The sequence below is a fragment of the Pseudophryne corroboree genome, chromosome 8 (assembly GCF_028390025.1).
Source record: "Pseudophryne corroboree isolate aPseCor3 chromosome 8, aPseCor3.hap2, whole genome shotgun sequence".
In the NCBI taxonomy this organism is placed as follows: Eukaryota; Metazoa; Chordata; class Amphibia; order Anura; family Myobatrachidae; genus Pseudophryne; species Pseudophryne corroboree.
In genome coordinates this window covers 164,594,691-164,618,201 of record NC_086451.1, presented here as the reverse complement: position 1 = coordinate 164,618,201, position 23,511 = coordinate 164,594,691, and positions in this window count along the sequence as shown.

Genomic DNA, 23,511 nt, shown 5'->3' with positions numbered 1-23,511 from the left:
GGCGTGCAGGCCATGGCGGCCTTTTGCGGTGCTTGGATGACCCCTAGTTCGCATTAAACACCTCCACCCTCCTTCGGTGTGGGGCTCATGTTGGCTATGCCCCAGCCCCTGAAGCATTCAAGCTGATTTCTTGCAGAAGCTGGGCACTGTAACAGCTCCAGAGCTGCTCTGTATGGCAAGTAAAAGGGTGTGGGCCCTGCAGCACTACCTGTAGTTCGCATTGTGCGTTGGAAGGCACAAAGTAAGCAGATGGGAGAAGTCAGGATAGTGCGCTAGGGCATAGAAGGGAGCGGCTCAAGAAAAGAGAAGTGGAAACAGACAGCAAACTAGGCTGGAGAGCTCTTCTGTCTATATTTTGCAAACCTGCTCTTGTCCTCTCCAGCTGCTCCATGTAGATTTGACGTCTGGAAAGGTGCAAAACCCACTGACAAGCAGGCACACTCCTGCATGAGTTTTCTCTCTCACTAGCTGGATGATACACAATCATTTGCATGTGCTCCACCTCCGACACACCACCCACCCAACCACCCAGTGACCAGAGCCACCCACAAGCCAACTGGCTCCGTGATTTAATTTGCACAGTGTAGTCATCCAGGCAGCATGTCCTTCTCAATGGAAGGATCTCTGGTTCCATGGAATCTTCCACATTGGAATGCTGCGGAATAAAAAGGATTTAAATATTCAGCTTGCTAGCATTCAATGTACCTGCGGCTTGGCTTTAGCACATGGGTCTTCATCCTGTGGCCCTCCAGCTGCTGTGAAACTACACATCCCAGCATGCCCTGCCACAGTTTTGCTATTAAGGTATGTTAAAACTGAGGCAGGGCATGCTGGGATGTGTAGTTCCACAGCAGCTGGAGGGTCGCAGGTTGAAGACCCATGTTCTAGCATGCCTGTTCTATGATGCATGTACCGTGATGTCACAATCAGCTTGAAATGGGGTGTCTAGCAGGCATTTGCCGACAGCCACTTGAGGGAGATGCAGCATATCGGAGGTCTTCGATGCCTTTCCAGCAAATGCACACCACCTGCTGCTGGTCTGGACACAAAACAATGCCCACAATCGAAGTCCCAAAATGCCCAACTACAGGATTCATGTAAGTAGTGAATTTAGGAATGAATTTAGAAGTAGGAAATTAAGTTAGTTCACAAGTACATTCAAATTCAGATCTAAAGTCTAGGTAGGCCTCACGTCCTGGCAGCCCCCAGCACTTAAAAATGCCTTGATTAGAGGTAGAGAATTAAATGTAGATAAAAAGTAGACACAAAATAAGACTCCACAGAGCAGTTATCAGGTGTCTTTATCAATTGTTGCATTTAAAAAATCAAGCAATTAGGGAACACAATGTTGCAACAATGTAACCCTATTTGCAAAATAGTACTAAATAAGTTTGTCGATGTAAGACATTTGCAAAGGCGCATCCAAAACACGCTGGAAAATGCAACTGAATCTGTTTTTGGAGGCTAGAATAGGAAATGTGCATCGGTCCTACAAGTACTGAAAGCTCTTCTACCATCTCCCTTTTCTGAAAAGCCATTTAATATATGGTTTCCAGATAGGGGACATATCAGATATTGCCTTTCAAAAGCAGCAAATATCATACCACTTCTATTGCCATCAAAGATAAACATTGATTGTTTTCAGATATTGGATTGAAAAAGCAGTCTTTATTGACATAAAGAAGCAAAAAAACATACATAAACATTACACACATAAGTACTGTGTTGCAGCACAGCCAAAACACAATACAAATGCTGTCGGTATAGTACAGTTCAAGAACTACAGCACAGGCCAGCCTACACTATAAATCATGAACTGCACTATACATTTAAACTATACAATAATACAACAGTTAATAAGGCTATGTGTGTGGAGTGTAAGAGGGTGAGGGAATCACAAGACCAAAGCTTTATTGTAACACAGACACATATAAGGGGAGGGGCAATAAATAGAAAGGTATCCTTTACTATAGAATGTAGTCCAATCCGACCTCTGTGCTCTTCCACAACTGAAAAACGGAGAGTGTTCCCAAGCCTTCCATCCTGGAATATCTTTGGTCTTTCGCCAATGAAGAAAACAATCCCTCCCTCCAGCAGACCCTTCAACCACGATACAAGATCACAGCCAAAAGGCCGAGAAGCAACTACACTTGAGCTTAACAAAAATGGCTAAAACTTAGTGGAGGAAAGTGCAGTGCACCAAAACATAAGCTGACACAATCATGGAGAATGCGCCAGCATATATGCTCTTCTATCTATATTTTGCAAACCTGCTCTTGTCTACTCCAGCTGCTCTATGTAGATTTGGCGTCTGGCAAGGTGCATAACCCACTGACAAGCAGGCACACTCCTGCATGAGTTTTCTCTCTCACTAGCTGGATGATACACAATCATTTGCATGTGCTCCACCTCAGACACACCACCCACCCAACCACCCAGTCACCAGAGCCACCCACAAACCAACTGGCTCCGTGATTTAATTTGCACAGTGTAGTCATCCAGGCAGCATGTCCTTCTCAATGGAATAATCTCTGGTTCCATGGAATCTTCCGCATTGGAATGCTGCGGAACAAAAATGATTTAAACATTCAGCTTGCTAGCATTCAATATACCTGCGGCTTGGCTCTAGCACATGGGTCTTCATCCTGTGGCCCTCCAGCTGCTGTGAAACTACACATCCCAGCATGCCCTGCCACAGTTTTGCTATTAAGGTATGCTAAAACTGAGGCAGGGCATGCTGGTATATGTAGTTCCACAGCAGCTGGAGGGTCGCAGGTTGAAGACCCATATTCTAGCATGCCTGTTCTATGATGCATGTTCCGTGATGTCACAATCAGCTTGGAATGGGGTGTCTAGCATGCATTTGCTGACAGCCACTTGAGGGAGACACACATCAGGAGATGCAGCATATCGGAGGTCTTCGATGCCTTTCCAGCAAATGCACACCACCAGCTGCTGGTCTGGACACAAAACAATGCCCACAATTGAAGGCTCAAAATGCCCAACTACAGGATTAATGTAAGTAGTGAATTTAGGAATGAATTTAGAAGTAGGAAATTAAGTTAGTTCACAAGTACATTCAAATTCAGATCTAAAGTCTAGGTAGGCCTCACGTCCTGGCAGCCCCCAGCATTTAAAAATGCCTTGATTAGAGGTAGGGAATTAAATGTAGATAAGAAGTAGACACAAAATAAGACTCCACAGAGCAATTATCAGGTGTCTTTATCAATTGTTGCATTTAAAAAAAATCAAGCAATTAGGGAACACAATGTTGCGACAATGTAACCCTATTTGCAAAATAGTACTAAATAAGTTTGTCGATGTAAGACATTTGCAAAGGCGCAAACAAAACACGCTGGAAAATGCAACTGAATCTGTTTTTGGAGGTTAGAATAGATGCAGGATCAAGTAGCTCAATGGGTAGGGTATTTGATTAGAATTCAACAGGTTATAGGTTTGAATCCTGGGTATGATAGTTTGAGGTGTTATTTAATAAAGTATGTTTATATATTAGTCACACATGGCTTACTTGTACAAATGGCATGTCACCAGTTAGTGCTGACTGCTGATATGCCATTTGCACAAACACGCCATGTGTGACTGTATATGCATTTAAGGAGGGCACCCCGGCAATACCACAAACCATTGAGTGTCAAGTATACTAGATATATCTTCATATCTCATGTGCTTTCTCTGAGACCAATCTTGTTATGTCCCTTCCCCACAAGGCATGCGCCTTTTGTCCATATTGCAAAAATGGGGAGGGGGGGGCGCATATAATTATCTGTCACAGGGCACCAAAAAGTCTAGTTATGGCTCTGGTATGCATTATGTAATCTGGCAGACCATATCTCCAACACTGGCTGGTTGGAATAGAAATCCGGTTATCTATGTGAGCAAATGACCATCAACGATTTACTCTCAAACACTAGAAAATGGACAAAAATGGTCCCCTAAACAAATTGGTTAAATTTTGGGTTTAACCAATTTGTGTAATGACCATTTTTGACCACTTTTCTAGTGTTTGGGAGCAAATGGTTAATTGACATTTGCTCCGATACATTACCAGATTTTCATTCCATCCATCCAGACTGGATAGATAGCCTGACAGATAATTGTGTAGTGTACGCCCAGGATAACTGTCAGTTGTGCTTTCTTTTATGACGGCACATAAATGGGTGGGCAGATCCAGAGCAAGCACTGCCCACTCATGCATAGTTGTCAACTGATGTGAAGTTCCAGGGGGCAATCTCAGTTATAAAGAAAAGTATCTGGAAATTGTCCCTAGTTTAAAAAATAAATAAAAAAAATTGATCAACTCCATTTATTTAGTATGATATCCCAGGTGATAGGATGCCGGCAGTCAGAACAACATACTTTATTAAATAACACATCTCAAACTACCATACCCAGGATTCAAACCTATAACCTGTTGAATTCTAATCAAACACCCTACCTATTGAGCTATTTGATCCTGCATAAAAATTGTGAACATTATATGAAGCTATTGGTACTTTGAAAAAAAAAGTATCAGCATTACAACGCAGCAGATCCATGCAGTTTGCAGCCACACACTACATGTATCTGCTCAGCCACAATGCTGATTATTTCTTCACAAAGTACAAGGTGAGCTCCAAACAGAATTCTCTAGCTTAGAATTATGCCAAACCTAGAAGTCGGGCCCCCCACCCTGGGATCCCCCAGAGGGAGGCCTGCACCGTCATGCGGCAGGCTTGTCCGTTTTGGAAGCAGGCTGATGGGCAGCCCAGGCTTGCTTCAGTCTGGGCTTGGCAGGTCTGGAAGCATGAGCTTGCTTTGGGTATGCCTGACCTTGGGTACGCTTTACCTTGAGGATGAAAGGGCCAAGGGAAAGTACTTTTAGCCTTCTGCGTGGTAGGAGTCATACTAGGTAGGCAAGCTGTTTTAGCAGTAGCCAGATCAGCTACAATCTTATTGAGGTCTTCTCCAAAGAGAGTGTCTCCCTTGAAAGGAAGCACCTCCAGGGTTTTCTTGGAATCCATATCCACCGACCAGGATCTCAACCAGCTGTATAAAGTATTACCTTGGAACTGGCTCTCCACTCCCCATTATCTGGTTATCATGGCTTCCTCCGCCAGTGTCCAGACTCGCTTGCTGAAGCTCGGCCACTTCTTCCTAGCAGCAGGCTCCTGGATCACTGGGCAGCAGAGGTGCTTGGGAGCCGGAAGGGGGCGGAGCAATCAGGCAGGCAGTTGCAGTGCTGCCCAGCTATCTGTGGTGTGAGAAGAAGCAGGGGCACCCCACCGCTGGCAGTGCTGCAGCTAGCGGTGGTGGCAGCGGCGAGGCTGCTGGGCTGGGTCTTGAAAAAGGTGGAAAGAAGGGTGTTACGGCATGGAATGTACAAACTGCGAGACCCTGCTGGTAGCGCCTTTGTCTATTTAATAGGAAGGGCACGTAACAGCCGGAGGGCAATGGAGGAAGCCCCTTTAGGGCTGGAGCCCAGCGGCAACTGACTCCGTTGTCTCTGGCAGTTCCGCCCCTGGACTAGAGGAATGGTCAAGAACATGGCAACATTTAATGCCAAAAAATGCAAAATCATACACGTCTCAAAAATACAAAGGCTAACTATAATATTAAGGGCATTATAATGGCAAGAGGAAAGCTATCTAAGTATTACTATTTCAGGTGAGCAATGTAACAAAGCAATAGGAAAGGCAAGTCAGATGCTTGTTTGCATAGGTAAAGAACCAGTAGCAGAAAAAAGTAATACAGGTTGAGTATCCCATATCCAAATATTCCGAAATACGGAATATTCCGAAATACGGACTTTTTTGAGTGAGACTGAGATAGTGAAACCTTTGTTTTTTGATGGCTCAGTGTACACAAACTTTGTTTAATACTCAAAGTTATTAAAAATATTGTATTAAATGAACTTCAGACTGTGTGTATAAGGTGTATATGACACATAAATGAATTCTGTGAATGTACACACACTTTGTTTAATGCACAAAGTTATAAAAAATATTGGCTAAAATGACCTTCAGGCTGTGTGTATATGGTATATATAAAACATAAATGCATTCTGTGCTTAGATTTAGGTCCCATCACCATAATATCTCGTTATGGTATGCAATTATTCCAAAATACAGAAAAATCCGATATCCAAAATTCCTCTGGTCCCAAGCATTTTGGATAAGGGATACTCAACCTGTAATGCCACTGTATAGGTCCTTGGTACAGCCACATTTAGAATCCTGTGTTCAGTTCCAGAAGCCATATCTCAAGCGCCTAGTATCAAAATTTGTTTCACGGCACCCCTAGGCCAAAGTTTTTTTTATTCAGAAATTCAGAAAAAAATATAAAATTAAGTAAATTGTGTTTATAGCATGTCATCCTCAGGTTCAGTTATGTTGTGAGGGAATGGTTTTGGCAATTTAATAAAGTATAAATAATTTTAATTGGTCCTGGACCACCAAACTATGCTACCAGTGCAAGAACCCCAGTTTGGAAACTACTGCCATAAAATAAACCTTTTTTGTTTTTTTTTAACTACATGTAATACACCTTAGATCTCAGTTCCTAAAAGGTTTTAAACCCTTGCATACAGTAAACTACACATATTTAAAAATCCTACACCGGGCACAAGTGCTCACGGGCCAATTTCATGGCAGTCTCGGATAGGAGGGCATTGTGGATTCACCAAGGGAATGCTGATGCTGACTCCAAGAAGCCTCTTCAAGATCGCAGGAGCAGAGTCCTCTGCTTCTGCCAAATCCACTGCATGACGCTGGGGCTCTCTTGCAGGAGCCCACATCAGTGGGGGGCACCAGGGCGGAACTACTGGCAGGGCAGGCAGTGCATTGCACTGGGGCCCCGCCGCACTCAAGGGCCCACAGCCGCCGGCATTACAATGAGTCACAATGACTCATTGTATCATGCCGCAGCCGCACACCAGCGCTCCCGTCGGGTCTGCGTCCTGCGACTCCCGCCGCCCGCCCGTCGTAACGAACAGATCAGGCCAGGGAACTACGGGCAGCAGCCGCAGCACCAGACACGCTGCCGCCTCTGTAACACACGAAGAGGGAGGAGGGTCGCTTGGAGATGAGAGGAGCAGCGGCACGGGGGGGAGGAGTAGGAGGAGGGAGGTGAAGGAAGGAGCCGCAGCAGCGCTTTGTTACTGGTGGAGGCGCTGCTGCTGCTGCCCCTCTGCTTCACTATAGGCTGTCTTCCGAGAACAGCCTATAGTGAAGCAGAGGGGCAGCAGCAGCAGCGCCTCCACCAATAACACAGCGCTGCTGCGGCTCCCTCCTCCACCTCCCTCCTCCTCCTTCTCTACTGCCCGGGAATCGTCAAGCTGCACGAGGAGCTTGAGCCAGCGGAGAGGGTAAGTATAATTCTTCTTTCTTTCTTTCTTTCTTTCTTTCTTTCTTTCTTTCTTTCTTTCTTTCTTTCTTTCTTTCTTTCTTTCTTTCGTCTCTTTCTTTCTTTGTTGGGACTGCCTGCCGCTATGTGTAAAAAGGGGGAATCTGCCTGCCGCTATGTGTAAAAAGGGGGAATCTGCCTGCCGCTATGTGTAAAAAGGGGGAATCTGCCTGCCGCTATGTGTAAAAAGGGGGAATCTGCCTGCAGCTATGTGTAAAAGGGGGGAATCTGCCTGCAGCTATGTGTTAAAAGGGGGAATCTGCCTGCAGCTATGTGTAAAAAGGGGGACTGCCTGCCGCAATGTGTAAAAAGGGGGAATCTGCCTGCCGCTATGTGTAAAAAGGGGGAATCTGCCTACAGCTATGTGTAAAAAGGGGGACTGCCTGCCGCAGTGTGTAAAAAGGGGGAATCTGCCTGCCGCAATGTGTAAAAAGGGGGAAGCTGCTTGCCGCAATGTGTAAAAAGGGGGAATCTGCTTGCCGCAATGTGTAACAAGGGGGAATCTGCCTGCCGTAATGTGTAACAAGGGGGATGCTGTCTGCCGTAATGTGTAACAAGGGCACGCTGTCTGCCATAATGTGTAACAAGGGCAAGCTGTCTGCTGTAATGTGTAACAAGGGCAAGCTGTCTGCTGTAATGTGTAAAAAGTGTACGATGTCTGCCATTATGTGTAACAAGGGCAGGCTGACTGCTGTTATGTGAAAAAAGTGTACGCTGTCTGCCGCTATGTTTAACACGGGCAGGCTGTCTGCCGTTATGTGTAAAAAGTGTACGCTGTCTGCCGCTATGTTTAACAAGGGCAGGCTGTCTGCCGATATGTGAAAAAAATGTACGCTGTCTGCCGCTATGTGTAACAAGGGCACGCTGTCTGCCGTTGTGTAAAATAGGGGGATGCTGTCTGCCGTAATGTGTAAAAAGGGGACGCTGTCTGCTGTAATGTGTAAAAAGAGGACGCTGTCTGCTGTAATGTGTAAAAAGAGGAATCTGTCCGCCGTAAGGTGTAAAAGGGTCTCTACCTGGTGTAGTGGTGCTACTGTGCGGCGTAATTTGAATAATGTAGACTACTGTGCACCGTGTTATGAATTGGTATTATTTTGTGGCCACACCGCTTTACCACGAAGCCACGCCACTATGTTTTTTTGCGCGCGCCTACGGCGCGCACTGCCCCTGTTTTGCATGCAGGGGTGGGGCTCCAATGCCGTTTCTTGCACACACTGCTAAAATGTCTAGTTACGGCACTGTTGCTAGGTATCCACTTCCCTGAGCAGGCCCCCCTCACCAGATCCTCTCCAGGGGTGAGGGGGTGGACTTGGATGGGATGGGATGGGGGGGGCCCCAAGCCATTTTGTCGCACATGGGCCCACTGCTCGCTAGTTACGCCACTGGGGGGCACGTCTAAAACTCTTCAGTCAGTTCTGGATTCATTCGGACCTGGACTCGTGGGTTTTACAAATAGTGTCCCAAGGGTACAAACTGGGGTTTCAAGAAGTTCCCCCTCACCGATTGTTCAAATCAGCCTTAGTCAGCAGGGAGAAGGTTTTTATTCAAGCCTCTTCGTGGTCCCGAAGCCGGACGGCTCAGTCAGACCAATCTTAAATCTGAAATCCCTTAATTTCTACCTAAAGAAATTCAATTTCAAGATGGAATCTCTCAGGGTAGTGATCTCCAGTCCGGGGGATAAAGGAGATTTCATGGTTTTGGTAGACATAAAGGATGCCTACTTACATGTTCCCATTTAGCCACTGCATCAAGCTACCTGAGGTTTGCAATTCAGGATTGTCATTACCAATTTCAGACGTTGCCGTTTGGTCTGTCCACGGCTCCGAGGATTTTCACCAGGGTGATGGCGGAAATGATGGTTCTCCTTCGCAAGCAAGGAGTCACAATTATCCCGTACTTGGATGATCTCCTGATAAAGGCGAGATCCAGGTACCAGTTGGTGCAAAACATCTACTCTCCCTGACAGTTCTTTAACAACATGGTTGGCTCCTAAACTTGCCAAAATCGCAGTTGGTCCTAATGACGCGGTTGTTGTTTTTGGGAGTGATACTGGACACAGAAGAGGTTTTCTTCTAGTGGAATGGCTCTGGAGATCCAGAGTCTGGTCAAACAAATTCTGAAACCAGCAAGAGTGTTAATCCATCAATGCATTCAGTTGCTGGGGAAGATGGTTGCGGCCTACGAGGCCATTCAGTTTGGCAGGCTCCATGCCAGAGTGTTCCAGTGGGACCTGTTGGACAAGTGGTCCGGATCCCACCTACACATGCACCGGAGGATAATCCTGTCTTCCAAGACCAGAATCTCACTCCATTGGTGGCTGCACAGTTCTCACCACCTAGAGGGGTGATGGTTTGGGATCCAGGACGGGATCCTAGGGACCACGGATGCAACCCTCCGAGGCTGGGGAGCAGTCACACAGGGGGAAAACATCCAAGGAAGATGGTCAAGTCAGGAAAGTTGTCTCCACATAAATGTTCTGGAGTTAAGGGCCATTTAATAACTGCAGACACAGTACGCACTGGGACGGGTGCCCAGCATCCTCTACGGACTAAGAGAAAAGGATTTACCAGTAGGTATTAAAATCCTATTTTCTCTAAAGTCCTAGAGGATGCTGGGGACTCCGTAAGGACCATGGGGATAGACGGGCTCCGCAGGAGACATGGGCACTTTAAGAAAGACTTTAGTTCTGGGTGTGCACTGGCTCCTCCCTCTATGCCCCTCCTCCAGACCTCAGTTTGATACTGTGCCCAGTGGAGACTGGGTGCTTTTCAGGAGCTCTCCTGAGCTTTCTGACAGAAAGTATTTTGTTAGGTTTTTAATTTTCAGGGAGCACTGCTGGCAACAGACTCCCTCATCGAGGGACTGAGGGGAGAGAAGCAGCCCTACTCTCTGAGTTGCAAGGTCCTGCTTCTTAGGCTACTGGACACCATTAGCTCCAGAGGGATTGGTACGCAGGATCTCACCCTCACCGTCCGTCCCAGAGCCGCGCCTCCGTCCCCCTCGCAGAGCCGGAAGATAGAAGCCGGGTGAGTATGAGAAGAAAAGAAGACTTCAGAGGCGGCAGAAGACTTCATGATCTTCACTGAGGTAACGCACAGCACTGCAGCTGTGTGCCTTTGCTCCCATACACCTCACATACTCCGGTCACTGTAAGGGTGCAGGGCGCAGGGGGGGCGCCCTGGGCAGCAATATAAACCTCTTTCGCAAAAATATAACATATATACAGCTGGGCACTGTATATATGTATGAGCCCCCACCAATTTTACAGTTTAAGCGGGACAGAAGCCCGCCTCCGAGGGGGCGGGGCTTCTCCCTCAGCACTCACCAGCGCCATTTTTTCTCCACAGCACCGCTGAGAGGAAGCTTCCCGGACTCTACCCTGCTTATACCACGTTAGACAAGAGGGTTGAAAAGAGGGGGGGGGCACATAATTCGCAAATTACATACAGCAGCACTACTGGGCAAACATTAAGTTACTGTTTTATTCCTGGGTTATATAGCGCTGGGGTGTGTGCTGGCATACTCCCTCTCTGTCTCTCCAAAGGGCCTTGTGGGGAAACTGTCTTCAGAAAAAGCATTCCCTGTGTGTGTGGTGTGTCGGTACACGTGTGTCGACATGTCTGAGGAAGAAGGCTATATTAGAGAGGAGCGGGAGCAAATGAATGTGGCGTCTCCGCCGACAGCTGATTGGATGGATATGTGGAATGTTTTAAATGCTAGTGTAAACTCATTGCACAAAAGATTAGACAAGGCAGAAGCTTTGGGACAGTCAGGGTCTCATCCCATGCCTGATCCTATGTTGCAGGGACTGTCAGGGTCTCATAAGCGCCCACTATCCCAGTTTGTTGACACAGATACCGACACGGATTCTGACTCCAGTGTCGATTACGATGATGCAAAGTTACAGCCAAAATTGGCAAAATCCATTCGATTTATGATTATGGCAATAAAAGATGTTTTGCACATCACAGAGTAACCCCCTGTCGCTGACAAGAGGGTACATATGTACAAGGGAAAGAAGCCTGAGGTAACCTTTCCCCCCTCACACGAGCTGAACGAGTTATGTAAAAAAGCTTGGAAATCTCCAGATAAAAGACTGCAGATTTCCAAAAGGAATCTTATGGCGTATCCTTTCCCATCAACGGATAGGTTACGATGGGAATCCTCCCCTAGGGTGGACAAAGCATTAACACGCTTATCCAAGAAGGTAGCCCTCCCGTCCCAGGATACGGCTACCCTCAAAGAGTGTGCTGACCGCAAACAGGAGATTACCCTGAAGTCCATTTATACACATTCAGGTACCTTACTCAGACCGGCAATTGCGTCGACCTGGGTGTGTAGTGCTGTAGCGGCATGGACAAATGCCTTATCTGAGGGGATGGATAGCCTAGACAAGGATACTATTTTATTGACCCTGGGGCATATAAGAGATGCTGTCCTATATATGTGTGTATGCAAACTACCGGTGGTGCTGCAGGGCCCACACCCCTTTACTTGTCTTGTAGAGCAGCTCTGAAGCTGTTACAGTGCCCAGCTGCTGCAAGAAATCAGCTTGAATGCTTCAGGGGCTTGGACATGGCCAACATGAGCCCCACACCGAAGGAGGGTGGGGGTGTTTAATGCAAACTTGGGGTTATCCAAGCGCCGCAAAAGACCGCCATGCCCCGCATGCCCCTTTTCTCTTTTCATATACAGATGAGGGTTCCAGCCAACTTTGGCCCACTGCTTGGATGACATCACCGAATGCAAATCCGTCTGCTGCAGACCTTCCCCCAGGAATGCTTGCAATAGTTGTTGCATATGGTTTAATGTCTGAGGGTGCTTCAGTATTCGGCAGCCTTCCGCCCTCCCATGTTCATCTGAAAAGATGTGGTCTCCCTGCAGTTGTTGTCCCCAGACGAGAGTTCCCTTGTGCTTCCTCAGTTAAATCTCCTTAACTTGACGAGGGTGTGCCCGAGCAGCCGCCCTCCCCAGCCCTTTCCCAACACATACTTATCTTGCATATGAGATCTCTTGATCATGAAGATAGTTCTCACAGGTTGAGGTTCATCATGGCCCCGCTCCCCGCTGGAGAGCGCTGATGAGGACAGCAGCGGGGTGAGTATGTGTGGCCAGAGACCTCCCTTCCCATGTGCAGGCCTGCAGAGTGTGCCGCGAAGTATGGGGCATGTGACACTCTCCCTCCCTGGGGCTCTTCCAGATGTAGCTCCTCAGCAGTATTTTTCCCGGGCTGCGCGGCGCTCTCCCCGACTGGCATCCGCCCTGGAACACTGCCTTCCTCAACGCAACATCAGCAGGGTGTTAGGTTCCTGGTGCTCAGAACAAGGGAGATGTTATGAAGCGAGTCCAGAGCACCAGGACGTAATGCTGGGAAAGGGGAATGGAAAGGGAATAGCCCCTGGCGCCCTAACTCCGTTGTCTCGCCCGTGTGGTCAGAAATCCCCTGCGAGACTATGGTTGCTTGAGCCCATGGCAGCCGCGTTTGAAGGGCGGATTATGTCTGCCCAACTCCGATGCCCCCTCAGGTCTTAATGGGAGACAAAGGGAAATCCGAGACAGGGTGATAACAAGGGGCCCTCTGACTAAACAACCAGGCCAGGGGCTACAAGCTAACTGACTAAACCTGAGGTATGTGCGGTAACCCGCCAGGGAAAAGGACAACCAAAATCCACTAGTCCGTACTCCTACCCAGCACCGCTGGATACCAGAGTGGATCTGTGGGAGCGGAATCCTCCGCAAAAGCTCCGGAACACAAATAATAAAAGATAAATAATTAAGCGGCCCAAGCCGCAACACACGGCTACGCCGTGACTCACGAACACCACTGGATGTTCAAAGGTGCTCAGTCAGGACTCCAGGAACAGATGACGACTTCCGAGTACAGGACAACTGAGAACAGGAACGACCGGATACAGCAGGACTGGAAACACTTTCAGCAAACAGATTCAGCATTCAGGAAGCTCAGGAACTAGCAGGAACCAAGCTCAGAACTCAAGCAGACTGAAAACCCAGAAATATCACCAGCATCTGCGAACTGCAATCAGCCAGCATATAACAGAGAGGCCTAATTAATAATCCAGTGCAGCTGGCCTATTGCAGGACTCCAAGCTGACAAGATGCAATTAGCAGCCAGATGAGGCTGAACACATGGGAACAAGCTGCAATTGCACAGACTCACCAGCGGCAGCAGACAAGAGTAATCTAAAACAGAGCAATGGGAAATCCTGGCATGCAAGACAACTAAATAAACATAAAATAGAAATGAACCACTACCTGTGGTTCATAACACAGGGGGCCCGGGCCTCATCACCATCCCAGGTCTTTCTCATGTATGTATCATGTATGTGTGTGTGATATATGTATGAATCATATATGTTTGTGATATCTATCTATCTATCTATCTATCTATCTATCTATCTATCTATCTATCTATCTATCTATCTATCGTATGTGTGTGTGTATATATGTATCTATCATGTATGTATGTATGTATGTATGTATGTATGTATGTATCAATCTTGTATGTATGTGTTCTATCTATCTATCTATCTATCTATCGTGTGTGTGATATATGTATGTATCTATCATGTATGTGTTATATGTATGTATCACACCTTCCTCTATACATATACATACATACATACATACATACATACATACATACACACACCTATATCTGTACGTACACTGACATACACACACCAACATCTATACATAAACACGCTGACCCCTAAACGTACACCAACGTACCCACATGTGAATCTATACATACATGTGCTGACACCTGGACATACACTGATGTACCCACACCTAACATCTATACATACACATGCTAACAACTGGACGTATACAGACGTACCCACATTTGCATCCATGCATATATAGATGTAGGTGTGTGTACGTCAGTGTACGTCCAGGTGTCAACGCGTGTATGTATAGATGCAGGTGTGGGTACGTCTGTGTATGTCCAGGTGTCAGAATGTGTATGTATAGATGCAGGTGTGGGAACGTCAGTGTAGGTTCAGGTGTCAGCGCGTGTATGTATAGATGCAGGTGCTTGTATGTCCAGATGTCAGTGCATGTATGTATAGATGCAAGTGTGGGTACGTCGGTGTATGTCCATTTGTCAGCGCGTGTATATATAGATGCAGGTGCTTGTATGTTGGTGTATGTCCAGGTGTCAGCATGTGTATGTATAGATGCAGGTGTGGGAATGTTGGTGTATGTCCAGGTGTCAGGGCGTGTATGTATGGATATTAGGTGTGGGTACATCAGTGTATGTCCAGGTGTTAGCGCATGTATGTATAGATGCAGGATAATAATCGCACAGCGTGCCCCCCGCCAACCACAAACCTCCCCCACCCCCCTGTATGACATAAACACCGCTAATTCCACTTACACACAATAATTTCAGTTTGCGACCAGGAGCCGGCAATGTATGTGCACCCAAATGAAGCCACTGTACATGCCCTGCAGGCTGCTATGTACTGCACAGGTGCAACAAATTTAAATGCCCTATCTTTAAAATGGGGCATATTTTACTAAATTAAAAAAACCTGTAACTTTCTGTAAAACCTTAACCCCAAAAGGCACTACACTAACATCGGGGTGTAGAGTTGGATGTTGATCCAAGGCACCAACAGGCTAAAGCTTTGACTGTTCCCAGGATGCCTTGCACCGCCTCCTCTATAACCCTGCCCAGTGGCGTAACTAGACCTTTGTGGGCCCCATAGCAAAAATCTGAATGGGCCCACCAGCACTCAACAAGAATGAGTGGCGTTTGGGGTCAGAAAAGTAGAGGGGAAGGGGTCTGACAGAGTAGGGGGCAGGACATGAATGAATAGAAACTGAGGTCTCCATTATATAAAGAAATACAGTATGTGTGTCTGTGTGTATATCACACACACACATATAAGGGAAATTCAAATGCCCTCAATTATTGCGCCCATTACACTCTGGTTTAGGTGCACAAAGCACCTAAACCTGAATAAAGTAATGGGCGCGATCGTGAAAAGACACCGTTTGGTTGCCCAAATGGGTCTCTTTGCACACATTTCAGCTTGTTTCCCCTGGGGGTAGCGAGCTGAAATAAACATGTCGCACCCGTTGGCAGCAACATTAGAATAGCTGCTGACGGGCACGATTGAGGGAGGAAAGGGACATTTGAATCCAGCCCATAGATGCAATGTGAATATGTAATTTGGCATACCCTCCAACATGACCCGCCCCACTAGGTACAAAATGCTCTGTTTCTGGACTTCCCTCTTAATTTACTATTGCAATCACCTGTGAAGAAACAGCTTTCTTATCATTTAACTAGTTTAACACAGGTGATGGAAATCATAAATTAAGAGGGAAGTCCAGGAACAGAGCATTTTGTACCTAGTGGGACGGGTCATGTTGGAGGGTCTGATTTGTACCTTCCTATCTTAAAATGTATATAGTAGTGTATACACTAGAGGTCTTTCCGAACCCCCTAATCCTAACATTGTAATTTGCTTTAGGGCGCACCTCCAATTAGTCTAGTGTTTCGTATTTTCACATTAAATACTTTCTTGCATTGGTTGGTTAAAGATTAGATCGTATATTTTTCTAGATATAGCTGTGCATAGTCTACAAGGCTACATGCTTCTCCCCTAACTAGAGATGTGCAGCGGGCATTTTTCGTGTTTCATGTTTTGGTTTTGGTTTCGGATCCGCAGTTGTGTTTTAGATACGGACGCGTTTTGGCAAAACCACCCTTTCGGGTTTTGGATTCGGGTGATTTTTTTTTAAAACCTTAAACAGCTAAAATCATAGAATTTGGGGGTAATTTTGATCCTATAGTATTAAGCTCAATAACCATAATTTCTACTCCTTTCCAGTCTATTCTGAACACCTCACACCTCCCAATATTATTTTTAGTCCTAAAATTTGCACCAAGGTCCCTGGATGACTAAGCTAAGCGACCCAAGTGGGCAGCACAAACACCTGGCCCATCTAGGAGTGGCACTGCAGTGTCAGACAGGATGGCACTTAAAAAAATAGCCCCAAACAGCACATGATGCAAAGATAAATAAAAAAAGAGGCGCAAGATGAAATTGTAGTGTGTCTCTCCTGCTCAGTGTCAGTTCTCAGTAGTATCCTCATCAGTGCTCAGTATCACTGCTCATTGTCTTGTGCTGCATTGTGGTGCAGTATACTAGAGTACATTACTAATAGTCCAGTGCTGCATCTTGCTGCTCAGTGTCAGTTCTAGTATCCTCATCAGTGCTCAGTATCACTGCTCATTGTTTTGTGCTGCATTGTGGTGCACAGTATACTACAGAACATTACTAATAGTCCAGTGCTGCATCTGGCTGCTCAGTGTCAGTTCTAGTAATCTCATCAGTGCTCCGTATCACTGCTCATTGTCTTGTGGTGCTCAGTATACTACAGTACATTACTAATACTCCAGTGTCTTGTGCCGCATATGGCTGCTGTAGGGTGCTGTGGTAGTGTCCTGTCACTGTGCATATGTCATCATTCCAGTCACAGTGACATACCCTCCAACTGTACCTTTTTAATAGGTACAGTACCTTTTTTTCATGGTCTGTACCTATTTTTGGCTCTCCAAACTTCCATTGAAAGTATAGGAAAAGGGGCGTGGCCACGCCCCCTTTACCCGTGACCACGCCCCTTTTTCTAATTTGTACCGATTTTTGTGTGTAAAATGTTGGAGGGTATGCAGTGATATCTGGTATCTATCTAGTGGTATCTAATTCCAGACATTACCACCGTCTAATTCCAGATATATTACTGGCATATAATTCCACACATTAAAAAATGGAGAACAAAAAGGTGGAGGGTAAAATAGGGAAAGATCAAGATCCACTTCCACCTAGTGCTGAAGCTGCTGCCACTAGTCAAGGCAGAGACAATTCAATGCCATCAACATTATGTAATGATTATACGATACATTATATATCATATCATTGTATGGTTGTAAAATACAACTTAAAAACTTTAATGAATAAATACATAAAGTAGCTTTTATGTAACCTTTTTAAACCTATTAGCATAGACCGAATCTCATCGTGTGTATAGGCCTTTAGTTCAACAACAGCATGGGACCAGTTAGTGTGTTTTGACCACTGCACAGCACCTGGTGTTATATAGTAAGCACCACTATGGCATAGTATACAGCATTATGGGCCTGATATGAGTGTGACCAGCGGTGATGTGGAATGCAGTAGGAGGTGCTGTTTAGTAAGCACCACTTCTATATTCACCATGCAGTATATTGTGTGAATATAGAAGTGTTGGCTGTGTTATGTATTAGAGTAATTATTGCAGCTCCCAGCTAAAATTGCAACAATGTAATTTAGTGACAAGCTGCAGAGATTAACCCTTTCTGTGGCTGCTGCACATCCTCTATTCATATCGCTGAATTCAATTAGGGAGATGTTCTCACCCCGCGAGCAAGCGCAGGTATATGCCACACTTATGGTAACATTGGATTTGCAGATATTTTCTTGCAGGGGTGTTTCTAAACAATTTGGCTTCAAATGCGTGCCCCCCGCCACCATTGGCATTAAAAATTGTGCCCCTCTCCCATATATATATATATATAAAAAAAACTATATTTGCGTGAGCGCTCCGGACGGGATGGGGGGGCGTGACCTCGCAAAAATGGGTATGGTCTCCATAAAATGGGCGTAGCCTTGCAGGCAAAGACTACCTTACACCCCAGTTCTTGACCCTGCACCAACAGACCTCGGCCACCACAGGGAAAAAAGTACAGTAATTTCCACCATGTTAAGCCCCACACATTAATGCCCTTTGGAACATATTATGTCACTCACCACAATATCTGTGATACACTATGCCCTACAGTAAAGCTTCTAATTACTTTTACAAAAACTGCTCAATGCCAAGAGTTTCACGTGCTGGGTGTCATGCTCATTGCCAGGGGTTTCACTCTCTGGGTGTCATGCTCATTGCCAGGGGGAACGCAGTAGGAGGTGTTATATAGTAAGCACCACTATGGCATAGTATATAGCATTATATATATTGTGAGCACTGGTGATGTTGAGTGCAGTAGAGCTGCTGCTGGGTAATTACAATTGACTACAACCACCAATATATTCTGCTGCACTATATATATGCAAAGCTAATTCTGCTGGGTAATTACAACTGACTACAACCACCAATATATTCTGCTGCACTATATCTATATTTGCAAAGCTAATTCTGCTGGGTAATTACAATTGACTACAACCACCAATATATTCTGCTGCACTATATCTATATATGCAAAGCTAATTCTGCTGAGTAATTACAATTGACTACAACCACCAATATATTATGCTGCACTATATCTATATATGCAAAGCTAATTCTGCTGGGTTATGCAAATTGAAACATTATTGCATAGTATGTGATTTTGAAGTACTTTTTTAAAGTTTTGAATGTTATAGACCCAGTTTAATCTTTGTTGAATGCCTGGTTGTTGTTTTTACGGTAATTTATTGCCTGGCATTTGAGGGGGTGGGGTGTGGTTACAGATTTCAATTATTGGTTTCACTTGTAATAGTCTTCTACTTAAGTCCAATGGTGTAGGCTGTGCAAAGCCGTTTGGCTGTGCATTTATTGATCTAAGCGTGCATTTTTATCAAAGCGTGATAAAATTGACACATAACAGCAGTGTTCAATCAGCATTAATTTATCTTCAGCTGATATCGATTGTGAATTGACGTTTCTTCTCTTCTTGTCACCTACAGGTAATTACAATTGACTACAACCACCAATATATTCTGCTGCACTATATCTATATATGCAAAGCTAATTCTGCTGGGTAATGCAAATTGAAACATTATTGCATAGTATGTGATTTTGAAGTACTTTTTATTGATCTAAGCGTGCATTTTTATCAAAGCGTGATAAAATTGACACATAACAGCAGTGTTCAATCAGCGTTCAATCGAAGTGAAAAAGAAGGAAAACAGAAACACACCAATCTAACAAAACAAAGAAAACTGAAGAACTAATAACAAATGTGAGTCACTTACTCCTCAGATCACTCACCTCCTGATTGTTGCATCTGATTACATAGCACAGAACTACCTTACTTGGACATTTCATAAACAATCCATTTCACCTACAAATGCCTGTATCTGTATTATTGTAATTTTGTTTTTTAAGCACAGCTGCACCAATGCAATTTTACCTGCAAACACTTAAAACATCTAACATAATTACCATTGCTTCTTAAACCTCTCACAATCCTTTCATTTCTTACACTCCAAATACTTTTCTGCCCCCACTTTATCTACGCTTTTGACTCATTTCATACTAAATCTACACCCCTTGAGCCTACACTGCTTTTCTCACCTGCATTTCTGCAATTCTTCTGCTCGGATTGCCTTACAGTCTCCTCTCCTACTTCCACTTTCCCTCAACCTTGATAAAGCTAAATATTTATCTTATTTAAAACCCTTTAAGAGGCCTAAGAACACTGTACGCTATTGACGTATGGAGTACCGTAAGGGTACGCACGTTGCGTAGCAATCGCTTAGCCGAGGTCGAGACGCTCAAGCGTCACGTTCGCTCACGGCCAAGAGATCACAGGCAGGCACGCTATTGGCTGCTGACTAACGTAATGGTTCGCTATAGCGTAGCGGACGCTCGGGACCACGAGGAGATCACCAGCGGCGCAGACGCTCACAATGTTAAACCTTTATCTCTAAACCATAAACAATGTAATATGCAGTAAAACCTTAGTGTAGAGATAGGGTGTAGATGCAACACAGTGTAACCTTATTAACTTAAAAGCTGTTTGAGCGTCACCGACGCTCTGTGAATACTTAACACTATAATAAATACACAACTACCGGGCTTAGGGTCTAACGCCTTATATGAATGTTTATACTTGCAAAAAGAATAATACAGTACAAGTCATACACTACAATATAACACAGACTAACTAACCAGGTAACTACACAGGAAATACAATACAATACTATTACGTTTAAGAGAATACGAGAGAAAGAGGAGAAGAGAGAGAGAGAGAGATATGGCTCACAATAACAAGAAAGACAATATGATTGCGGAGAAAACTTACGCACAAAGGGGAACGATCGCATGCGCCTCTGGACATCCAGCTCCCGATTATCAGCAATGAGAACCGTTGAAGAGTGAGCTGGATGTGATCGGCTTGTCTATTTATGCCCCACACACAATACAATTCAATGGTCCCTACAATCTCATTGTTCATTGGACACAGGAATTCCTCTTCGCATTATAACAAAAGGTCATAGGTTGATTCATACAGGTGGGCTGTGACGATTTCCAACTGCTCAGGTGGGTGGGAAACTAGGTTTCCCGCCGCATGGATAAGTAAGTGCAAATAATAGTAAATGGACATAAACTTCTTATGTCCATAACTATTCGCACGAGCGATTAATCTGTTTCAAACCAACACCGGAATATTGCTAATTAAATACTCTTCCGATGGATACTAAACACCACTGTATTACTCCTGTCTGACCCTTCGTATCAAACAAAGAGGGATTTCTCTGTCCATGAACATGCTACATTAACCAAACTTTCAGAATCTATCAAAGGGACCATAATCTACAAAATACATTATATAGTTAAAATATGTTATGAACGAGTCGCCCGCTAGACGCATACAATCTCTACCGTAAATGCGCACACCGTGCGCCTGCGGGTGCCCGCAACAGCGAGTATGCGCACGCACGGGAGAGCGCACGCATGCGCAGCAGGGACACATATGAGGTGCAAATATGGCAGTGTGCATCGTGATATTTTTCTGACTTTGACAGTCCACCCTTTGGCAGTCAACAATAACTGCCACTTCCTAAAACATTTCAAAAAGAGAAAAATATATGTCAAGTGTAAATACATTTCCATGGTTGGGTAGGGGAGGAGAGGAGAAGGTAGGAAAAGGGTATGACCTAGTGAGATAGCAGAAGCATGTGTGTATGAATCCGTGTTTGGGGGTCATGTATCATCGTGCCGTACGTGTTTTAAATCAAGCTTCGAGGTATTGCGAAGTATACATTGGAATTCCTTCTTATCCCGTGGTACGGGTCTGTGGATAGGCTGTCAAACTTTACCGAGCTCTCTTCGGCTGTGGTTGTAACAAAATGGGGAGCACATTTTAGTTGATGATACATGAATGGGGGAATATGTGATTGCTGATATCTGTGCCTGTATTCCCTATCGACTATGTGTGTAATTACCTGAAGGTTGTAGAGATGAAGATAAAGAACACTTATGGTAAAATGCAGTGGTATTCTATGTCAGGTTAATGAACATTTGTCGGTTGAAGTCTTGTTCGGTGTCTGTTGAATGCAGTCTTCTTTGTGCTTTTGCCAAAAGGCGTGTGGGCAAAAAGCTTTGTCAATGTCCATAGACTTACAAAAGTGTTGGGCTAGCGTAATTTTAAAATTTCTAGGGAAACTGGGGGTCTATGGCATAGTTCATCAAATCTCTGTGTATAAGGTTGTCAAAACTTCTTCTTTAATCCATCCGTTGTCTGTATACAGGATCATCAAATTCCTCGTCAAACGTCGGTCTTGTTACCTTGGAGAAACCGGAAAAAAACAGGTGAAAGAAACGGACCGTAGAAATCGCATTTTCATCACATCATTGTTTCTACAGTTGGGTCATAAATCAAATCCATTGGAATTACAATTTCCTCACTCCTTAGACTCATTACCCTGGTACTACGTTTGCACTTCATTAAAGCCTGACCGCATCTAAATATCAAGCCAATCGTTATGACAACACCTAAGATACATAGAAGAAACTTCCCAACATCCATTATGACTCCTTGAGCCCATTCTCCTAAACCAGAGAACCAATTTCGCGGGTTCAACCATGACACCCAACTAGTCAGCTCATTACTCACAGCAGCAAGGGTGAGATTGTGTCTCCTGCGAAATTCCCACTTCAATTGGAGAATATCGTCCATCTTTTGGTCTATGACCTCGACCGGGTCCTCGGTACTATTCGTTATATATGTGCAGCATTTCACGCCGTACTGCGTTGCCAGTGTGACACAATATCTACCTGTTACTGCTGTGAGATAATTAAGAACCATTCTATGCTGAACTAGTTCTGTTTTATAAGCTTGAAGTTGTCTTCCAGTATACCTAAACGTGTCATCATACATTTCTGTGATATTGTCTAACAAATTTGCAAGCGCAGAGATGTATCTATAGTTCAGCACTCCTCTAGCGGTGCGAGTGATATCTAACGCGATTAGAAACTGAATCCCGGTGGATTCATGGATCATGTCAGAGGCCGGATGCTCTGTTCTTTCTATCAGGTGCCGTTTAACTACGTGCTCGTAATGAGTATGAGTATAAGGAGCTTGGGCAACACGGTGAATATCTTTCATTTTGGCATGTGATACAGTCATTACTTCAGGCAGTACTTTTCCAATATAACACAATCCTTCAGAGTTTGGGGCAAGCCACTTATACGCCTTCCTCCCGCATATGAAATATGCATCATCGGGGAGAACATATGGGACGGAGTAGGACATAACCATATTACACATCTTCCATGTGAAATCTCCTAACCCTAATTCTCCCATCTGTCTAGTACACGTATCAGCTTGTACGATATGTGCACAGTATCCTGGTGATACCTCTCCAACTCTCGTAATCCTATTTCCTAGGGTATACCTATATCGGAAAGATTTTCCTCTACTGGCTATGTGGCGTATAAGCTCTGTATCTGTCGGCATTCTATCTGCTCTATATGAAAAGGTCATGGTTTGGTTACTCCATGACACTTCCCAATTTCCCGGCTTTCGGGGATTGGAAATGTTAAAACATATTAGGGATCTATCCACATGATATTGGTGGAGCTTCAAACTAGGAGGACTGGAGATATTAAACCTCCTGTCCACCGGCCTCCCACCACTTATCTCAAGTACCTCCCCTATCGTTAAAGGAAATGGTACTAGTCCTGATTTGCTATGACCTTGAGGTACTTGAGAGCATACCCAACAATCTGTTTGATTTAACACACTACCCACTAAGGAGTGATAGTCACTCAAGGGATGCCGGTCCATGTGGATATTAAAACTGGATTGGCATTTCTTGATGCACCCAT